General features: G+C 44.2%; 1 pseudogene; it reads right to left on the bottom strand.

Annotated features, from left to right (window-relative positions):
- Positions 1-11,377: 11,377 nt before the first annotated feature.
- Positions 11,378-13,992, bottom strand: LOC123402627 (annotated as a pseudogene).
- Positions 13,993-22,913: the final 8,921 nt, after the last annotated feature.

Here is a 22,913-nt window from a genome sequence, read left to right as displayed (position 1 = left end):
GAAGGATCGCTGGAGCTTGCATACTTGCTAGTATCTTTAGGATTGACAAAACCTCCTGGTTGTATCACATACAATGTTTGCTCAAGTAAACCGTCGAGGAAACAATGTTTTGACATTCTATGTGCAATATTTCATAAATAATGCAGCAACTACTAACATAATTCTAACAGAATTTTAGCATCGCTACGAGTGAGAAAGTCTCATCATAGTCAACTGTTTGATCTTGTCGGAAACATCTTTGCGACAAGTCGAGCTTTTCTTAATAGTGACTTATCACCATCATCGTCTGTCTTCCTTTTAAAGATCCATCTTTACTCAATAGTCCTATGACCATCAAGTAGTTCTTCCAAAGTCTACACTTTGTTTTCATACATGGATCCTCTCTCGGATTTCATGGCTTCCAGCCATTTGTCGGAATCCGGGCCCACCATTGCTTTCTCCATAACTCGTAGGTTCACTGTTGCTCAACAACATGACCTCCAAGACATGGTTACCGTACCACTCTGCAGTAGTACGCGACCTTGTCAACCTACGAGGCTTGTAGTAACTTGATCCGATGCTCGATGATCACCATTATCATCTTTCACTTCAAGTGGTGTAGGCGCCACAGGAACAACTTCATGCACCCTGCTAAACACTGGTTGAAGTGATGGTTCAATAACCTTATCAAGTTCTACCATCCTCCCACTCAATTCTTTCAAGAGAAACCTTTCCTCGAGAAAGGATCCGTTTCTAGAAACAAACACTTTGCTTTCGGATCTGAGATAGGAGATGTACCCAACTGTTTTGGATATCCTATGAACATGTATTTATCCGCTTTGGGTTCGAGCTTATCAGACTGAAAGTTTTTCACATAAGTGTCGAAGCCCCAAACTTTCAAGAAACGACAGTTTAGATTACTCTAAACCTCAGTCTATACTGTGTCATCTCAACGGAAATACGCGGTGCCCTATTTAAAGTGAATGCGGTTGTCTCTAATGCATAACCCATAAACGATAGTGGTAATTTGATAAGAGACATCATAGTATGCACCATACCAAACAGTGCGTGGCTATGACGTTTAGACACATCATCACACTATGATGTTCCAGGTGGCATGAACTATGAAACAATTTCCACATTGTCTTAACTGCGTACCAAAACTCGTAACTCAGATATTCATTTCTATGATCATATCGTAGACAATTTATCCTCTTGTTACGACAAACTTCACTCCGAAACTGAATTGAACTTTTCAATATTTCAGACTTGTGATTCATTAACTAAATACTCTAGTATCTACTCAAATCGTCATTGAAGTAAGAACATAATTATATCCACTGTGTGCCTCACCATCCATTGGACTGCATACATCAAAATGTATCACTTCCAACAAGTTACTATCTTGTTTCATCTCAATGAAAACAAGGCCTTGCTCATGTGGTATGATTTGCATGTCACTAGTGATTCAAAAATCAAGTGAGTACAAAGATCCATCAGCATGGAGCCTCTTCATGCAATTTATACCAGCATGACTCAAGCGGCAGTGCCACAAGTAAGTGGTACTATCATCATTATCTCGTATCTTTTGGCACCAATATCATGAACATGTGTAACACTACGATCGAGATTCAATAAACCATTGAAGGTGATTATTCAAGCAAATAGAGTAACCATTATTCTCTTTAAATGAATAATCGTATTGCAATAAACACGATCCAATCATGTTCATGCTTAACAAAAGCACCAAATAACAATTATTTAGGTTTAACACCAATCCCGATGGTAGAGGGAGCGTGCGACGTTTGATCATATCAACCTTGGAAACACTTCCAACATGTATCGTCACCTCGCCTTTAGCTAGTCTCCGTTTATGCCGTAGCTTTCATTTCGTGTTACTAATCACTTAGCAACCGAACCGGTATCCAATACCCTCGTGCTACTAGGAGTACTAGTAAAGTACACATCAACATCATGTATATCAAATATACTTCTTTCGACTTTTGCCAACCTTCTTATCTACCAAGTATCTAGAGTTGCTCCGCCTCACTGACCGTTCCCCTCATAATAGAAGCACTTAGTCCCGGGCTTGGGTTTAATCTGGGGTCTCTTCATTAACGCAACAACTGCTTTTCCGTTTCACGAAGTATCCCTTCTAGCCCTTGACTTTCTCGAAACTTAGTGGTTTTACTAACCATCAACTATTGATGCTCCTTCTTGATTTCTACTCTCGCAGTGTCAAACATCGCGAATCGCTCAAGGATCATTGTATCTATCCTTGATATGTTATAGTTCATCACGAAGCTCTCACAGCTTGGTGGCAGTGACTTTGGAGAACCATCACTATCTTATCTGGAAGATCAACTCCCACTTGATTCAAGCGATTGTCGTACTCAGATAATCTGAGCACACGCTCAACGATTGAGCTTTTCTCCTTTACTTCATGGACAAACAATCTTGTCAGAGGTCTCATACCTCTTAACAAGGGCACAAGCATGAAATCACAATTTCATCTCTTTAGAACATCTCTCATGTTCCGTGACGTTTCAAAACGTCTTCGGCGCCTTGCTTCTAAGCCATTAAGTATTTTGTACTGAACTATCGTGTAGTCATCAGAAACGTGTATGTGGATGTTCACAACATCTACAGATGACGCTCGAGGTGCAGCACACCGAGTGGTGCATTAAGGACATAAGCCTTCTGCGAAGCAACGAGGACAATCCTTGGTTTTACAGACTCACTCTGCAAAGTTTGCTACTATCAACTTTCAACTAAATTTTCTCTAGGAACATATAAAAAATAGTAGAGCTATAGCGCAAGCTACATTGTAATTCGCAAAGACCATTAGACTATGTTCATGAAAATTAGTTCAATTAATCATATTACTTAAGAACTCCCACTCAAAAAGTACATCTCTCTAGTCATTTGAGTGGTACATGATCCAAATCCACTATTTCAAGTCCGATCATCACGTGAGTCGAGAATAGTTTCAGTGGTAAGCATCTCTATGCTAATCATATCAACTATACGATTCATGCTCGACCTTTCGGTCTCATGTGTTTCGAGGTCATGTCTGCACATGCTAGGCTCGTTAAGCTTAACCGAGTGTTCCGCGTGTGCAACTGTTTTGCACCCGTTGTATGTGAAGGTTGAGTCTATCACACCCGATCATCACGTGGTGTCTCGAAACGAAGAACTGTCGCAATGGTGCACAGTCGAGGAGAACACAATTTCGTCTTGAAATTTTAGTGAGAGATCACCTCATAATGCTACCGTCGTTCTAAGCAAGATAAGGTGCATAAAGGATTAACATCACATGCAATTCATAAGTGACATGATATGGCCATCATCCTGTGCTTCTTGATCTCCATCACCAAAGCACTGACACGATCTTCTTGTCACCGGCGTCACACCATGATCTCCATCAACGTGTCGCCATCGGGGTTGTCGTGCTACTCATGCTATTACTACTAAAGCTACGTCCTAGCAATATAGTAAACGCATCTGCAAGCACAAACGTTAGTATAAAGACAATCCTATGGCTCCTGCCGGTTGCCCTACCATCGACGTGCAAGTCGATATTAACTATCACAACATGATCATCTCATACATCCATTATATCAAATCACATCGTTGGCCATATCACATCACAAGCATACCCTGCAAAAACAAGTTAGACGTCCTCTAATTGTTGTTGCATGTTTTACGTGGTGACCATGGGTATCTAGTAGGATCGCATCTTACTTACGCAAACACCACAACGGAGATATATGAATTGCTATTTAACCTCATCCAAGGACCTCCTCGGTCAAATCCGATTCAACTAAAGTTGGAGAAACCGACACTCGCCGGTCATCTTTGAGCAACGGAGTTACTCGTAGCGATGAAACCAGTCTCTCGTAAGCATACGAGTAATGTCGGTCCGAGCCACTTCAATCCAACAATACCGCGCAATCAAGAAAAGACTAAGGAGGGCAGCAAAACGCACATCACCGCCCACAAAAACTTTTGTGTTCTATTCGAGAAGACATCTACGCATGAACCTAGCTCATGATGCCACTGTTGGGGAACGTCGCATGGGAAACAAAATTTTCCTACGCGCACGAAGACCTATCATGGTGATGTCCATCTACGAGAGGGGATATTTGATCTACGTACCCTTGTAGATCGCACAACAGAAGCGTTAGTGAACCCGGTTGATGTAGTGGAACGTCCTCTCGTCCCTCGATCCGCCCCGCGAACCGTCCCGCGATCAGTCCCACGATCTAGTGCCGAACGGACGACACCTCCGCGTTCAGCACACGTACAGCTCGACGATGATCTCGGCCTTCTTGATCCAGCAAGAGAGACTGATAGGTAGATGAGTTCTCTGGCAGCGTGACGGCGCTTCGGAGGTTGGTGGTGATCTAATCTCAGCAGGGCTCCGCCCGAGCTCCGCAGAAACGTGATCTAGAGGAAAAACCGTGGAGGTATGTGGTCGGGCTGCCGTGGCAAAAGTTGTCTCAAATCAGCCCTAAAACCTCCGTATATATAGGGGGAAGAGGGGGAGCCTTGCCTTGGGGTCCAAGGACCCCCAAGGGGTTCGGCCGAGCCAAGGGGGGGAGTCCTCCCGTTCCAAACCGAATCCAACTAGGTTTGGAAGGAGGAGTCCTTCCCCTTTTAACCACCTCCTCTTTTTTTTCTTTTCTCTTTGATTTTCTTCCTATGGCGCATAGGGCCTTCTTGGGCTGTCCCACCAGCCCACTAAGGGCTAGTGCGCCACCCCCAAGGCCTATGGGCTTCCCCGGGGTGGGTTGCCCCCCCGGTGAACACCTGGAACCCATTCGTCATTCCCGGTACATTCCCGGTAACTCCGAAAACCTTCCGGTAATCAAATGAGGTCATCCTATATATCAATATTCATTTCCGGACCATTCCGGAAACCCTCGTGACGTCCATGATCTCATCCGGGACTCCGAACAACATTCGGTAACCAACCATATAACTTAAATACGCATAAAACAACGTCGAACCTTAAGTGTGCAGACCCTGCGGGTTCAAGAACTATGCAGACATGACCCGAGTGACTCCTCGGTCAATATCCAATAGCGGGACCTGGATGCCCATATTGGATCCCACATATTCTACGAAGATCTTATCGTTTGAACCTCAGTGCCAAGGATTCATATATTCCCGTATGTCATTCCCTTTGTCCTTCGGTATGTTACTTGCCCGAGATTCGATCGTCAGTATCCGCATACCTATTTCAATCTCGTTTACCGGCAAGTCTCTTTACTCGTTCCGTAATACAAGATCCCGCAACTTACACTAAGTCACATTTGCTTGCAAGGCTTGTGTGTGATGTTATATTACCGAGTGGGCCCCGAGATACCTCTCCGTCACACGGAGTGACAAATCCCAGTCTCGATCCATACTAACTCAACGAACACCTTCGGAGATACCTGTAGAGCATCTTTATAGTCACCCAGTTACGTTGCGATGTTTGATACACACAAAGCATTCCTCCGGTGTCAGTGAGTTATATGATCTCATGGTCATAGGAACAAATACTTGACACGCAGAAAACAGTAGCAACAAAATGACACGATCAATATGCTACGTCTATTAGTTTGGGTCTAGTCCATCACATGATTCTCCTAATGATGTGATCCCGTTATCAAGTAACAACACTTGCCTATGGCCAGGAAACCTTGACCATCTTTGATCAACGAGCTAGTCAACTAGAGGCTTACTAGGGACAGTGTTTAGTCTATGTATCCACACAAGTATTGTGTTTCCAATCAATACAATTATAGCATGAATAATAAACGATTATCATGAACTAAGAAATATAATAATAACTAATTTATTATTGCCTCTAGGGCATATTTCCAATAGTATATAAGTCTTCATTCAATACAATTATAGCATGGATAATAAACGATTATCTTGATACATGAATTATAATAATAACTATATTTATTATTGCCTCTAGGGCATAATTCCAACATACTCTACCGCTGGTGCGCGTCCTCCGGCAAGGATTCCTGGATCTGTGCGATCTCAGCGTGGCGCTCCACATCGGAGGGCGGTAGGCGCATGGGAAAGCCGCATACGCTCAGCCGCCATGCGCCGAGCACCCGCATATTGGGCGGCATCGGGTCGTTCGCCTCGTGGAGAAGGCATGCCCGCCACCCGTGCCTCCACCGATGGCCGAAGCCGTCGTCCATCGCTCTGTTGCCTGGGAATCTTTCCGCCATGGCGTCGGGGAGAGTTTACGATGGTGGAGGCGAGAGAGATGGGGAGATGGGGATAGATGGAGAGTGCGCGACGAGCGACAGCGAGCCACGACTTTTATAGCAGAGAAAAGGGCGGGAGCGGTGTCTACGCATGGCGGGAAAGGGCGGGATGTGCGGCGGCTCGCCATCACTACACCGACAGATATTGGAAACCCAACCGGCGCGGGAGCGAAGGCGATGAGGATGACGAAGGCTCTCAGCGACGCATAATCACTGACTCGACGAGTCCACGCGGGAGGAATTTGGCGCAGTTTGTTTTTGTGCCAAATTCCTTTCCCCCGGCGTCCCCGGACGCCCCCAGCGCGCTGGGTTCGGTCTGGGTCCATCAACGCCGATTTCGGTCCTGACCGACGAAATTTGGGCTCCTCGGGATGCGACTAGACGATTTTTTTGCATCGACGATAAAAAGGGGTGCGTGGAAGCTTGTTATCGATGTGCGAGAACCATGAGTTGGTCGCGAGATCTTATGGGTTTCACCTTTAGCCTACCGTAACTTGTTTGAGACTAAAGGCTTTGTTATTGTTGTTGTTGACGATAAAAAAGGGGCGGGGGCGGCTGTAGACACTCTTAGCAACAAACAGCGCGCGATTCACCACCGGAGTCGAGGCCACGGCTCCCAGCTCTCCCGGTTGCGTGCCCCTCCCCGATGGGCGTCCCGTGGAGTAAGCCGGAGCCCCCGCCGCCCGTGGTGCTTGTGTCGCCGCTCTTCAACTACCCCCCACCCCCGCCGTCTCCCCTTTCGAAAGCTACTGCCGATGGAGGAAAATATTGCGACGGGGAAATCAAATTGTGGAATTGGCAAAGTCAAAATCTACAACCGGCGAAATCAAAAGGTAGAAACCGACAACGCGAAAGCTAATACCGACAGCGCAAGATGTTGCGACTGACGAAATCAAAAGATGGAACCCAGCAAACTCAAAAGCTACTAACACAACTGAAGATGGGTTAAGGGGCTACTAACACAATAATGTCCTGACTAAGGGCTTGTTTGGTTAATCCCTCCCACAAGAGGATTGGAGGGGATTAAGATAAATTTTGACTTGTAAAGGATTTAATCCGTTTCAATCCCCTTTAAACCCTTTTAAATATTGAGAAACCAAACAAGGCCTAAGGGGTCTCTCACGCCGTCGACTCTCAACCTGATGGGTCGGGCTGAGGACCCCTCTCGATTCCATCCCTGGACACTTCGGAATATCCACAATGATTAAAGGGCAACTCACAAGACTTGCATACACGAAAGACCTCGTACGTAGACTATGATCATGTACCCTAGGACCCCTGGTATCTTTGGTTTTCTTTGTTTACATCTTTGGTTTTCTCTCTTATTTTCCTTTTTGTACCACATGTCTATATTTTTCTTACAAATTGTGTATTTCATATTCATATATATCAGAAACATTTTGATACACATTTAATATTTTTTGAATATCTTTTTTCAAACATATGTTTTGATGTTTACTGTTTCCGTTCACATTATATATTTTAGGTATACATCTAAGATCTCAAAGCTCGATTGAATACACCATTAACATTTTTTCAAACATATGTTTTGATGCTTATTTTTCCAGACACATTAATATTTTGCCAAGCTCAAAACTCATTTCTTCCTCATATATCTGTGCGTGTTCGGACATCAAACAAACGTCTAATAGGTTTTCAAAATTCAACTATCTGGACAATCCGAGCTCGCTCAAGGGAAGACATGTGGTTCTTCGTACTATCCGCCAAGTTATCTTCAACACGTGGGCCCAACACAAGAACCCACCCCACAACGCACTCTTTCCATTTTCTGCGGGACCCTTCTCTTCTCGCCCAGTTTTCCGTCGTAGCGGGACATTTCATCTTCTTTTGCTCCGCGACTGTATTTCCCTTCATAATTTTTATTTTTTTTTCTTCTTTTAATCCCATTGCTCAACTAGAGCATTACAACCTATATACAGAAGGCAATAGGAAACAAAATTAGACGTGCAAATATAGTAGAAAATGCGGCACAAATTTCGTCGGGCTACCCCTACCCACTAGCAGGGGTGGCGGGGGGTGGGGTGGGGGGTACGATGTGACCATATATACCAAAGGTTGTTTCTCGTTCATTGTGATATGTTTGGGTGTGACGCCACTCGGGCGACCCGTGCCCACTAGCAGGGGTGGCTGTGTGTGTGTGTGGGGGGGGGGTACGATGTGACCATATATATCCAGGGTTGTTTCTCGTTCATTGTGATATGTTTGGTGCGACACCACTCGGGCGACCCGTATTGTGGTTGCGTGCAGTTTTTTCTCTCTCTCTCTGGTTTTCTTATACTTTCACACTGTTAGCATTGTTTTTACTTGTTACTTTTTTGGTTTTCTTTGTTTCTATCTTTGTTTTTTTTCTCTTTTTTTTCCTTTTATCAGCACATGTCTACATTTTTCATACAAATTGTATATTATATTTATATACATTAAAAAATCTGTTATACACATTTAATACTTTTTAATACACAATTAACATTTTTTCAAACATATGTTTTGGTGTTTATTTTCTCCATGCACATTGTGTATTTTTGGTATACATCTAAAAATCATTTTCTTACGTGTTTATCAGTTTTCAAGTACATGATATGTTTTCAAAGACATGTTTATGAGAATAAATTAAATATGTGTTAAGCATCTTCCAAACACATGCTATTTCCTTTTGAATGACTAGTAAATTTGTACGTGCAACGCACGTCTTAATCGACATCAAATAATTATTAAACATGTTTTATTATTATTATACAAGTTTCATAACCAATAATAACGTTTGTTGGGATGAAATAAAAACAAGACCACATGGACAAACTAAAGCGATCATCACTATCTTTATTAATTTCATGTTGTCGGTGGTCCAACAACTTATCCAAAGATGAAAACTTGACGTGTATTTTTTTGCTAATCTTCATTGCAAGAAAACAATAATGTTCAAATATACACAATCTCCCGAACAACAATATACATTAATTACATGTCATTGTTTCACTGGAACATCCGACAAAGCACGGGAAACATCCGACAAAGCACGGGAAATAGATGAATGCTTTAGAAGTTGTTGTGCTATTTGGTATACTTCAGCAGCATTTGTACTGAATGTTGATTCCAAACAAAAAGAATTAAAGGAAAAAAGGTACAATAACTCAAGTTACCTATATAACTCCATGTGTCAATACAACTTTTTTCATGTGTATGGTGATGAATTTCCATAGAACAAAACAAAAAGGCGAAGACTATCAAGAAATAATCAATTAAAAAAAGTGACAGGACAACAGGTGAAAGCTACGCTCCATCCAACTAACTGAACAAATGAGTGTCATCCAAATCTCAAAGCTTACTTGTGTGGTGCATTTATTGGCGAAAAAGTTACCTGTACAACCACTCACAACCATTCCTTAGTCTAAAGCAACAAATCGGGGATAAGCGTCACTATGGATCTTCTAAAATGCCACATACCCAATCTTTCTTTAGGCCGAGGATACATGAGGTCTCTTTGTCCGGAACCACCCTGAGCCTTACTCGCATGCTACTACTTGGTTGACTGTGATATAATAAAGTGTGTGCAAAATCAGAAGTACAAGTATCATGTTAGATATAAATGAAATTTCTCATATTTGTGTTGTACAAGTATTCTGTAAGAGGAAAAATATAATCTTGATGATAGCGGTCATACACATAGTATTAAGCAAGTATTTAGAATTTCAGATAATGCATCCGACACCTGCTAGGCTCTATGTAATACATGGTTGTAATAGGGATATGGTTCAATGTTAATGCCTTTTATTGGCAGACGATCTGTGTCAATACCAGCTAAGGGCTTACGCGTCAATACTGGTTACTCGATATAATGTTCATATTATATTAAAATGATTTTTCCCATGTGATGGAAACGCAACACCAATACTAACCCGCACCATCTTGAAGAAAAGATCGCGTCTAATTTTTCAATACTTTGTAGAATAACCATTATAAATGTTGTTGAATGCATTGCAATTAAAATTAACTAAATCACTACAATATTATAAAGGAGGTGTGCAATAACTCACCTGAAGCCTTGACCATGAATGAAGGCAACTGAAATTGTATTCCAAAGACCCAAAAAATCAATAAAGTATAGCATGAACATATATGTGAGAGCGAGAATGATTCAAGCACATGAGTTACCTTGACTCTTCGAAACAGTAACAAACTACCACTCAATCATGGAGAATGAATATTGTATGGAGCAGAATGGAAGTCATACAATGATGACCTACACACCAGATAGTTGGATTAGCATGATTTTGATGGTGTACATCTTGATTGTCATTTCAGAGGATATATAGAAAGGAAACGACAAGGATGCAAAAAATTCTCAGATTGAAGTACCCATGATTGAGTAGTTAAGTCTCCTCAGCACGCTCACACTTCATAAGAAGAGTCCAAAAATGTGATTATTGCTGGTTACTAAACCTACTTACCTTTTTCTATAGATTGAAAGTTACTCGAACCCTTGGCATGCAACCGAGAGAGAGAGCCTTGGAGAGGATGGCAAACGCACGGGAGAGCATAACTTGGCTTGCTATGATGCCAGCAAGAATGGCAACGATGAAGGCTGGCCAGAACATTGGTGCTGCACAAGGAAGCAATTCAGTTACTTCTGCCATATTTACCAAATGCATGCATCTATTCCCTTCTTCAGCAAAAGTGCAGTCTTAAAAAAAAACTATGTACCTGGGATGGATCTGTAGAAGGTGTTTGCAACGTTGTGTGGGAATTTCCTCAGGTAAACCACCTACCCAATATAACACAGTGCCACCGACGGGAACACGATGTCGTTGAAGTTGAGATGCAAATGTAAGCACAAAAACTATTGTAAGATGAGATCCTTCTGTTTCGAACTCTTGAGGGAGGCCTCAGGAAAAAAATGTTACTTCTGAAAGCTTATATCTAAAATTAATGTGGTTACCTGAACAAACCTGATGTTGAAATGTCCTAGGTCAGCAAACATACCTTCTGTGCCTGTTACATATGACAATCAGTCAGTTAATTCAGATTACAGTTCTACAGGCTATAGTTTGCAACGCAACCGCTTGCCATTTCAAAATTTTCAAGTACAACTAAGGTTACCTGTGACACACAAGATAATCTCACCAAGTGACACCCATCCATTCTTCCCATTCCTTATGAAGTATTGCACTATATACATCGGACTGAAGGCCCGCAGAACACCGATGTCGTGAACAACGAGGTTGTACATCTCGATGCCGGCAATTAGAAGGAACCACACTGAGATGACTGGCACAAAGGTGTATCCGACCTTGTCGGCCCCAAAGTGCTGGACCGAGAAGAGCATGAACAAAATCGCCATCGAGATGAGGACCACTTGTGCTGCACAAAGAACAAAATAGGAAAAAATAGCTAAAGGCACCATGCAACAAAATCTGCACGCAAAGGCGATGAACAATAGAATGTGTGTGTGTGTGTTGTTTCCACGAATGAAACAAAAGAAAGAACCTAATACTTCAACCCAGCTTATCATTTACGAGCATGTATCGTCATTCATACCTTAATCCTGATACTAAATACTCAGAACATGATATGATGCAGTTTCCAATAAAATAAAATAAAGAGAGAGTCTCAACTTCCTAAACCATTAATAAATGATTTATGTAATGGAAGATATGGGCTTCTTGTCATGTGGAAGGGCTGGAGGTTGGCTCTAAAAGGAATACAAACCAACATTATTCCTAGCGAAACATGGTCAAACAGAACTAAACTCTACAAACAAAGGAATAGGTACAAAAATAGACTGAAGTTCTAACCATTAACATATATGTGGGTTTTCTACCAAACTTAGAATCAGCTCACAACATATATGTGAATCTTTGCGGAAAATACCATACATAAACAAGAAAAATAGTACAATAATTGGCAATGCAAGCCGTACATATGGATTCGCTAGGCCAATAAACAAGTATGGAAAGTAGATGATATTACAAACAGATTTGAACATCGATTCTCCATGAACATCGTCTTCACAAACTTCACTAACATTTGCAATTGATGTGTCTGGATTTGTTTATTACGGAAAGAGGTCAAACTTGTATTCGTCTTCAAATAATACACCCATTTGTTTTTTATCTTTATATAAATTTCTAATGCTTTCTTTTAGGATAATCGGGTATTTTGAGAGTACATCGGATGCAATCATGTAGGAGGACCACTGAAAGCTCTATTACAATATAATTGAAATAAAATAACTCAAATGACCATTTCCCTTGCGGTAAAAAGGAGCACATTTAGCTGCAATCCTCAGTAAAAGGAAGATAATTAGGAAAGAAGAAATATAGAAAATAATCCATAATAGTGTTAGAATAGTCTCAAATGTTGCTTAACCAAGTGAAACCTAAATTTTTTGTACACTAAAAAATTGTAGTATTGAGTTATCCAGGATAACATACAATTTCTTCATAGTATATACAAGAAACAAACAACACAAAGAAGTAATTGAGGGGAAGAGAGATGTCATTGTTCTTCTTTCTTATGAATCCTGATTATACCTGAAAATAAGATGGTTCGATCAATACCATCTTCTTTTTATGTTCTCCATGATTTTATTATTTGTGGCGAGTAAACCAACTACAGCGAACCAACGAAGCATAGCCACTGTCTGCTTTCGTTTATCGAATTGAGACATTTATACAGCCATATGGATGTTGTATGCTGGTATCATAATTTAGCTATGTGCAAGCTTACATTGCGTAGCTGAAAACATGGCAAAAAAAGGGTGAATCGCGAGCGGATCGATGGATACCTCGGTGCCGTCGGGGAGCACCTTGGTCAGCACCGGGATCTCGTACTGGTACAGCCGCTCCCACTCCGAGTTCGTCGTGATGTCCCTCTCCTGATCGAATTAGTCCAACCAGCATCCAAAGTAACTAAGTAAGCATCCAAAGTAACTAAGAAAGAGATTACGGACTGGTTCTGGGTTTTCTCGCCTGGAGCTCGAGGGAGGCGAGGGAGTAGGGGGTGCCGGCGAGCAGGACGGCGGCGTGCAACTTCTCCTTGAGGCCGTCGCAGAGGCAGCACCCCGGCTTGGTGTAGAGCACCAGCCTCCGGGGCGCCGGGGCCGAGCTCGACGCATCCCCCGCCGCCGCGGCACAGAGGAGGCGGGGCGCGTAGAGAGGAGGACCGGCGATGGCGGGGCACAGGGAGAGGAGGGCCGGCGGGGCGCGTGGCTGGGGAGGCCGCGGTGGCCGGGCGCGGGGAGAGGAGGGCCGCTGGGGCGCAGGGCGGGGAAGCCGCGGTGGCGGGGCACGGGGAGGCCGAGGCGGCGGCGGCGGCACCGGCGCGGTCGCGCGGACCGACGAAGTGCGCGGTGTGCAGCGCGGCGAGCGCGCAGGCGGGGTCGGCGGCCACGGCACGGAGCGGAACGACACGGGAATCTGCCGCGACAGCTGCTGCACGGCGCTGCCGAGGTCGGAGCCCGCCTGCCCGAGCCGCCGCCGATCTCGACGAAGGAGGCGACGGCCACGGCGGGGAGGTCGACGCCCCCGCCGCCGACGAAGGGCACGGCGGGGAGCTCGATGTCGAAGGGGATGAGCTTGAGCGGCAGCGGCGGGGCGGGCCACGGGAGCTGCGGCGGCTGCACGTGGAGGAGGAGGCCCGAGACGCCCTGCGCGAGCCTGTAGGCCAGGTCTTGCCCGTGCCGCTGCACGCCCAGCAGCGCGTCCAGGGAGATCTCCATGGACTACAGCGAATCCCGTGATGCTGGTGGCTGGATGGTACCGTGATTACAGGGGACGTTGCTGGGCATTTTCTTCTCTTTTTTTTCTTGCGTGATTGGAAGTTTCGTCGGTGAAGTACGTTCAGCCAATTGTAATTGCTAAGTACACCCAGCAGATGGCGGATTAACGAGGGCTGTTAGATTAAGATCTGTGGGATTAATCGTGGGGTGCTGATTGGTTGTTGTTTTTTTGTGGGGCGTTTGATGGGGTGTCTGTAGTGTAATTCTTGTTCGATTGTTTAATAATAATATAGATACAGAACATTCTGTAAATATGCGGATGTGTTTACATTGTATAAACATATTTTAAATATAAAGGACATATTTTTGACACTCGTCGCATCTGTTGAAATGTGTGATTTTTTTAAAAAAACTAGCCGAAAAGAGCTGGCTAGAACCCAAGTACGAAGAGTTGGCCACTCGGTGAAGGACTTCAGACAGCCCAAGCGCTGAAACTCAGTTCCTTCTGTGAATTGTCAGTTCCTTGTGGATTTTTTTCTAAATGGTGCTAATATTCCTTACAACCAGCACAAACCTTTCTTTTACACATGTAAACGTGTGACGTGACTCTTTTGAAAAAACTTCAGCCAAAGCAATGTTTGAAATATACTACTACTGTATATGTTTTGAATATTTCGAAATAAAAAAGCAGAACAAATCAACATGAAAAAAAAGAGAAACTTGTTAGGTAAGCGTGAAGCGTTAGTGCATGCGCGCATCCTGTAGGACGGCCCATGTATCTATCCTTTGTAGGCTCGCGTGAAGCGAGGCATATCCCTATCCCCTTCCCAGAAGGAAAAAGAAAAAGAAAAAAAAAAGATCGCCTATACTGTGCAGCGTTGCGCTTCAAACGCCAAGAGCTGCCGTCCCAGTCCAAAGCGTAACGGGCTCTTCTAGTTCTTCATCTTCTCCCTCAAGTTGATCTCCCCTCCTCCTCCTCCCCCACCCCCACCCCCACCAACAAACCGCCGCCGCCGACGAGGCATCGGCTCCCGGCTCTCGGCTCTCTCGCGCGCCTCCCCGATGGGCGTCCTGTGGAGCAAGCCGGAGCCCCCGCCGCCAGTGGTGCTCGTGCCGCCGCTCTTCAACTACCCGCCCATCGCCACCCGCACCAGGTCCGCCGTCTCTTGGGCGGACCTGGTATGTTCGTAAACGAAGCCGTAGATATGTGATATCTCTTTTTTTTTGTTTGCTACCACGCCACTGACTGACACCTCTCGATTCATTATGGTCCTTGGGTATACAGTCGTGATTCTCAACTTCCCATAGATGTTTGTGGCAATGCACGTCTGTGAGAAAATGGGAGCGGCAATTGATCCTCTGCAGCAATCTACTACTAAAGTGCTTTTTTTGTCTTGGCCACGCAGGATGTCGGTGCCGGCCTATGAGCTCATGTTCGGGAAGCTCCCGCTGCGCACTCTGTTTGAGGACTACTTCGATAACGCGGGGACCGTATCCTCGAGGATCATGCTCAAGCCACTGGAGGATCCTCACGTCGATCTGGTTGCCAACGTATCCTTTGAAAACCTGGATTTTCAGTACCACAATGTTTTTATTCTCTTGCAGCAGGTCCTTTCAGCACCACTGTTTTTTGTCCAAGTTTGATGTGATAGTGAGTCTCAGTGAATTTCCAATGCTTACTTCTTATAACTGTTCTTTTATATTACATCATGCTGACATCATTTTTTTGCTTGTTCTTTTACAAGAGAATTTTAGAAAAATCTCCAATGACCCATGTAGGTGGTGGCATGACAAGGTGGTGAGAAGTTTAGTCCCATCCCGTTAGTGGACGAGAAGTTGGACCCCTTTATAAGGGTCTCTCTTGCACATGCTATTGGAGAGTGAAAAAAGAAGGTGCCCTCGCGCATTCCTCCGCCCGCCTCGCCACGACGCGCCGCGGCTTGCGAGAATGAGCCGAGCTCTTTGTCGGTCAGGAACGGAGAATACGTAACGGTCACGGCACGATCCGAGACGTCGGATCGTGGACTGTTACACCCAGCCGCCTTTATAAGCTGGCTAACGCCTACCCTAGCCGTCACGAGAATCATATCACATCTGCCTCGCGCGTTCGTTCCTTGACTGCTGCTGCCGCCGGCGACTCCGTCCCGTTTACCGCGTACACGGTCAACGGGAGAGCAGGCCTCCGAAACCCCGCCTCTCCGGTTCCCGTACGGGAGAGGGGCGATTAGGTTTTTGGGAAGCGATCACGCGACTGCTCGCCTCCGTCCGTCTGCTTTGTCTACGTCCGCGTCATCCTCGTCATCGTCATGTCTTCACCATCCGAGGCCGATCGTCTCGTCCTTGAAGCTGAGAAGAAGAGGGCAGAGGATGTTGCTGCTATGGCCGCGTCCAACGCCAACGCTGCTGCTACGGCCAACTGGCCTATTGGAGGGTATGACTCGTTTATCCTCATGTTCATATTTATCCTAGCAGTACTACTTGTCTGCATAGATGTATCCACTATATGCGTAGTATGTGTTAGGTTAGCTCAAGATCAGTACATCATTAGTTTAGTCAATGCCATGCTAGTTATTATCTCGTGGATTAATATAGTCGGAAAATTGCCTATTTACTCAACAATCCAAAAACCTAATTTGTGTAGGAATTTTTCGAGTAATGGTTTTGTTGCTGCACTGAAACCGGACAAGTTTACCGGTACTTATTTCAAGCGTTGGAAAACGAGAACCACCTTATGGCTCACGGCTATGAACGTGTTCTGGGTAGCCGGTGTCACTCCAACGGGAACGATCTCTCCTGAACAGGAGAAGATGTTCGTGGAGGCCACCGTCCTATTCCTTGGAGCAGTCATAAGCGTGATCGGAGATAAGCTGGTTGACGCATACTTACATATGCATGTTGCCAAAGACTTGTGGGAGGCGCTCGAATCTAAATTCGGGGCCACCGACGCTGGGAGTGAGATGTATGTTATGGAGCAGTTTCACGATTACAAGATGGTTGACAACCGTTCTGTATTGGAACAGGCTCATGAGATAATATGCATAGCTAAAGAACTTGAGGTTCTTAAGTGCAATTTGCCGGACAAGTTTGTCGCGGGCTGTATAATTGCTAAGCTCCCTAATTGCTATTACTCTGAAACATCAGAGGCGTGAGTTCTCAGTAGAGGACATCATAGGCCATCTGAGTGTTGAGCAGAACTCGAGAGCAAAGGACTCTAATGGAAAAGCGGTGGAAAGCTCTTCTGCTGCCAATATGGTACATCAGAGGAACTTCAATTCCCACAAGCCCAAGGGAAATAATTCGGTCCAACAGAATACCGACTTCGAGAAGAAGGGAAAGAAGCCCTTCAAGAAGAATAAGGAAGGAGATGGCTGCTATACTTGTGGTTCAGAGGAACATTGGGCGAACAAATGCCCAAACAAGTACAAGAAGCCGACGCAGGACTCCAAGTCTGCCAATATGATTGTGGGCAACAATGAAAGTGGTGCATCTGGGTACGGTAATTTACTTACTATATTTACAGTTTGTCAGTCCACCGATTGGTGGGTGGACACGGGTGCAAATGTTCATGTGTGTGCTGACTTATCATTGTTCTCTTCTTATCAGGCCACCGGTCGCGGGTCCGTATTGATGGGGAATGGCGCGAGTGCTTCTGTTCTTGGTGTTGGCACGGTCGATCTGAAGTTTACTTTGGGAAGGATCGTCCAGCTGAAGAACGTGCAGCATGTCCCCGCCATCAAGAAGAATCTCGTTAGTGGCTCCCTTCTGTGCAGAGAAGGGTTTAAGTTGGTATTCGAGTCTAATAAAGTAGTTGTTACGAAATATGGACTTTTCGTTGGAAAAGGTTATGAATGCGGAGGTCTGTTCCGCCTTTTTCTTGCAGATTTTTGTAATAAAGTCGTGAACAATATTCATTCGAGTGTTAATGAATCTGAAGTTTGGCATTCACGTCTTTGTCACATAAGTTTCGGTGTTATGTCGCGGCTAGCAAAACTGAATTTAATCCCAACTTTCACTTTAGCCAAAGGTTCTAAGTGCCATTCGTGTGTGCAAGCAAAGCAACCTCGCAAGCCTCACAAGGATGCAGAGAGAGACACTTGGCACCATTAGAAGTCATACATGCTGATCCTTGTGTGTTGACTAAAGGTGGAAAGAAATACTTCATGACATTGATAGATGATTCCACTAGATTTTGCCATGTGTATCTGTTAAATACTAAAGATGAGGCTCTACACTACTTTAAAATCTATAAGGCAGAAGTTGAGAATCAACTTGAAAAGAAAATTAAACGAGTCCGGTCTGATCGTGGTGGAGAGTACTTCTCAAACGAGTTTGATTCCTTTTGTGCGGAACACGACATTATTCATGAGAGGACGCCTCCAATTCACCCCAGTCAAACGGGGTTGCCGAACGGAAAAACCGTACTCTAACTGATTTGGTTAACGCCATGTTAGATACATCGGATTTATCCAAGGCATGGTGGGGGGAGGCTATATTGACTGCGTGTCATGTCCTGAATAAGGTTCCTACAAAAGATAATGAAGTCACTCCTTATGAGGAGTGGTCGAAGAGAAGGACGACGCTCTTGTACTTACGTACTTGGGGCTGCTTGGTGAAAGTCAATGTACCGATCCCCAAGAAGCGTAAGCTTGGACCAAAGACTGTGGACCGCGTTAATTTGGGATACGCTAAGAATAGCGTAGGCTATAGATTTCTAGTAGTGAAATCTGAGGTACCTGACGTGAAGGTCGGTACAATAATAGAGTCGAGGGATGCTACATTCTTTGAGGATATATTTCCCATGAGAGATATGCAAAGCACTTCTAGACAGGAATCTGAGATAACTCCCGAGCCTGTCATTCCTATGGAATACTATGAACAAACACATGATGAAAATCCCGAGGAGGATGACGAGGAAGCCCGTGGTAGGGGCAAGAGACAAAGGACTGCAAAGACCTTTGGTGATGATTTCTTCGTATACCTCGTGGATGATAATCCCACTTCCATTTCAGAAGCGTATGCTTCTCCAGATGCTGATTACTGGAAAGCTGCGGTCCGTAGCGAGATGGATTCCATCATGGCTAACGGGACATGGGAAATCACTGATCGTCCCTATGGTTGTAAACCACTGGGATGTAAGTGGGTGTTCAAAAAGAAGCTTAGGCCCGATGGTACGATTGAAAAGTACAAGGCTAGCCTTGTGACCAAGGGCTATGCCCAGAAAGAAGAAGACGATTTCTTTGATACTTACTCACCTATGGCTAGACTGACCACCATTCGAGTACTACTCTCATTGGCGGCCTCTCATGGTCTTCTCGTTCATCAAATGGACGTTAAGACGGCTTTCCTGAATGGAGAGCTAAATGAGGAAATCTATATGCAACAGCCAGATGGCTTTGTGATAGAAGGTCAGGAAGGAAAGGTGTGTAAGTTGTTGAAATCTTTATATGGTCTGAGACAAGCACCTAAGCAATGGCATGAGAAGTTTAATACAACTCTGACATCTGTTGGCTTCGTTGTTAATGAAGCTGACAAATGTGTATACTATCGCCATGGTGGGGGCGAAGGAGTTATATTGTGCTTGTATGTTGATGACATACTGATATTTGGAACCAACCTCAAAGTAATTGAGGAGGTTAAGTCTTTTCTGTCTCAAAACTTTCAGATGAAGGACCTTGGGGTGGCTGATGTTATCTTGAACATCAAGCTGTTGAGAGATGATGAGGGTGGGATTACACTTCTGCAATCCCACTATGTTGAGAAGATTTTGAGTCGCTTTGGATATTCAGACTGCAAAATTTCTCAAACACCATATGATCCTAGTGTGCTTATTCGAAAGTTTAAAGGCACAACTATAGATCAATTGAGATTCTCTCAAATTGTCGGTTCGCTTATGTACCTAGCTAGCGCAACAAGGCCTGACATCGTGTTTGCTGTGAGCAAACTTAGCCGGTTTGTTGCAAACCCGGGCGATGTTCATTGGCGTGCTGTTGAAAGAATTATGCGCTACCTGAAAGGCACTGTCAACCACGGACTTCACTATACGGGATACCCATCGGTACTTGAAGGGTATAGTGATGCGAATTGGATCTCTGATGCTGATGAGATGAAGGCCACTACTGGGTATATGTTTACTCTTGGGGGTGGTGCTGTTTCCTGGAAGTCTTGCAAGCAAACGATCTTAACGAGATCGACAATGGAAGCAGAATTAACAACATTAGACACATCTGGTGTCGAAGCAGAATTTCTTCGAGATCTTTTGATGGACTTACCTGTGGTTGAGAAGCCGGTTCCGGCTATCCTTATGAACTGCGATAATCAGATGGTTATTGTCAAAGTGAAGAGTTCAAAGGACAATATGAAGTCCAACAAACATATAAGAATGAGATTGAAGTCTGTCAGACGTTTGAGAAACTCCGGAGTGATAGCGTTGGATTACATCCAAACGGCTAAGAATCTGGCAGATCCCTTTACTAAAGGGCTATCACGTGTTGTGATAGATAGTGCATCGAGGGAGATGGGTATGAGACCTACATGAGTTGCCATGGCAGTAACCCAACCTATATGATCGGAGATCCCGTGAAGTAGGACCTGGGAAAACAAGCCAGTGGTGAACTGAGGAGAGTAACTTTACTAACCCACTCCGTTGGAGATGCAATGCTCTCGGATACTGTATGGTAGGATGACTACTGTCTTAATGTGTTCTAAAGCTTATGTGTAAGCAAGATGCTGTCCTACAGAGCGATCTTTGGAGGAACACACCTATATGAGCTTGACTGCTGGTCACAGTCTATGAGATTTGGATGATCTCTAGTAAACTCATGAATAGGTCAGGAGTGTGACTAATATGCTCCATCCGAGGGGTCACCTTCGGCAGTCTAGTACTAGTAAGACTTGTGGTGAAACTCCTTTACGCCAAACTGACAATTCAAGGCATAGTCCATTGTTCAGTTGTAAAGGGGTGTAGCTACTTGCTCTAGGTGAAGCTCAACCTTAACAGGTCTTCACTGAAATGCTGGTATATTAAAACAGTGATTGGAACGAGGGAACACGATGTGCCCTTGAGATCTGGTGGGGGATTGTTGAAGTTAGTGATGGGCCTTAGGCCCATAAGAGAATTTCAGAAAAATCTCCAAGGGCCCATGTAGGTGGTGGCATGACAAGGTGGTGGGAAGTTTAGTCCCACCCCGCTAGGGGAGGAGAAGTTGGACCCCTTTATAAGGGTCTCTCTTCCACATGCTATTGGAGAGTGAGAAAAGAAGGCGCTCTCACGCACTCCTCCGCCGCCCGCCTCGCCACGCCATGCCTCTGTTAGAATTATGCCCTAGAGGCAATAATAAATATAGTTATTATTATAATTCTTGTATCAAGATAATCGTTTATTATCCATGCTATAATTGTATTGAATGAAGACTTATATACATGTGTGGATACATAAACAAAACACTGTCCCAAGCAAGCCTCTAGTTGGCTAGCCAGTTGATCAAAGATAGTCAGTGTCTTCTGATTATGAACAAGGTGTTGTTGCTTGATAACTCGATCACGTCATTAGGAGAATCACGTGATGGACTAGACCCAAACTAATAGACGTAGCATGTTGATCGTGTCATTTTGTTGCTACTGTTTTCTGCGTGTCAAGTATTTGTTCCTATGACCATGAGATCATATAACTCACTGACACCGGAGGAATACTTTGTGTGTATCAAACGTCGCAACGTAACTGGGTGACTATAAAGATGCTCTATAGGTATCTGCCAAGGTGTTCGTTGAGTTAGTATGGATCGAGACTGGGATTTATCACTCCGTGTGACAGAGAGGTATCTCGGGGCCCACTCGGTAATACAACATCACACACAAGCCTTGCAAGCAATGTGACTTAGTGTAAGTTGCGGGATCTTGTATTACGGAACGAGTAAAGAGACTTGCCGGTAAACGAGATTGAAATAGGTATGCGGATACTGACGATCGAATCTCGGGCAAGTAACATACCGAAGGACAAAGGGAATGACATACATGATTATATGAATCCTTGGCACTGAGGTTCAAACGATAAGATCTTCGTAGAATATGTAGGATCCAATATGGGCATCCAGGTCCCGCTATTGGGTTTTTTTTTGAATGAAATTATTTTTGGGTTTTAGGGTTTTAGGGTTTAGGTGTTCGGGAGATTAACTTGATGCCTCGTTTGGTGTTCGGGAATTAGTTTTCATATAATTTAAATAGAAATAATTATGCATATATATATAAGATTAACTTATCTTACAAGCGATCATATATATACAATTATATGGAGATCTGAATTATCGGGACTAGAGCCCGTCTATTCGATTAAGTGGACGAACATCAGTAATGGCCCTTAGCTACACTAAATCGTCCTTTGTCTTCTATAGCTTCCGTCCTCAGAAATCCCGCAAGCTCCTCTGCAACAGCAATCGCGCGTTGCTCTGGTAGGACCTTTGTTCTTATGGCCGTGTGCTATATAAGAAGAGGAGATGAATATGAATATCAATCATGAAAACAAAGAATGACAGCTAAAAATAGAGGTGTGAATGTTCATTGCTTACGTCGAATCTGTGATCCTTGAACTCAGAGGTAAACGAGCGAATGGTCTCGCAAACATAGTATCCGCATAAATGCGTTCCCCGTGGCTGCTGGTCGCACTTTATGAGAATAGAATATATATAATCAAAATAATAATGTAGCATCATAAATGTATTGAAAATTAATGGAAGTATATCATACTACTACTTACCTGAGCCGCTCTAAAGGTCAGCTTCTCAGGAAAGTTACCGGGAGTCACGCACTTGAACCGCTTCCAAACCCTGCCCGACAAGGATAATGCTTTGCTAAGTTTTTCATTAATTGATATATCAGAAAATCATCGAAAGAGACCGGTAGAGCGCAAGAATGAATAAAATTACCCT

The sequence above is a fragment of the Hordeum vulgare genome, chromosome 1H (genome assembly GCF_904849725.1).
Source record: "Hordeum vulgare subsp. vulgare chromosome 1H, MorexV3_pseudomolecules_assembly, whole genome shotgun sequence".
NCBI lineage: Eukaryota > Viridiplantae > Streptophyta > Magnoliopsida > Poales > Poaceae > Hordeum > Hordeum vulgare.
This window is presented reverse-complemented; position numbering and strand designations above follow the sequence as displayed.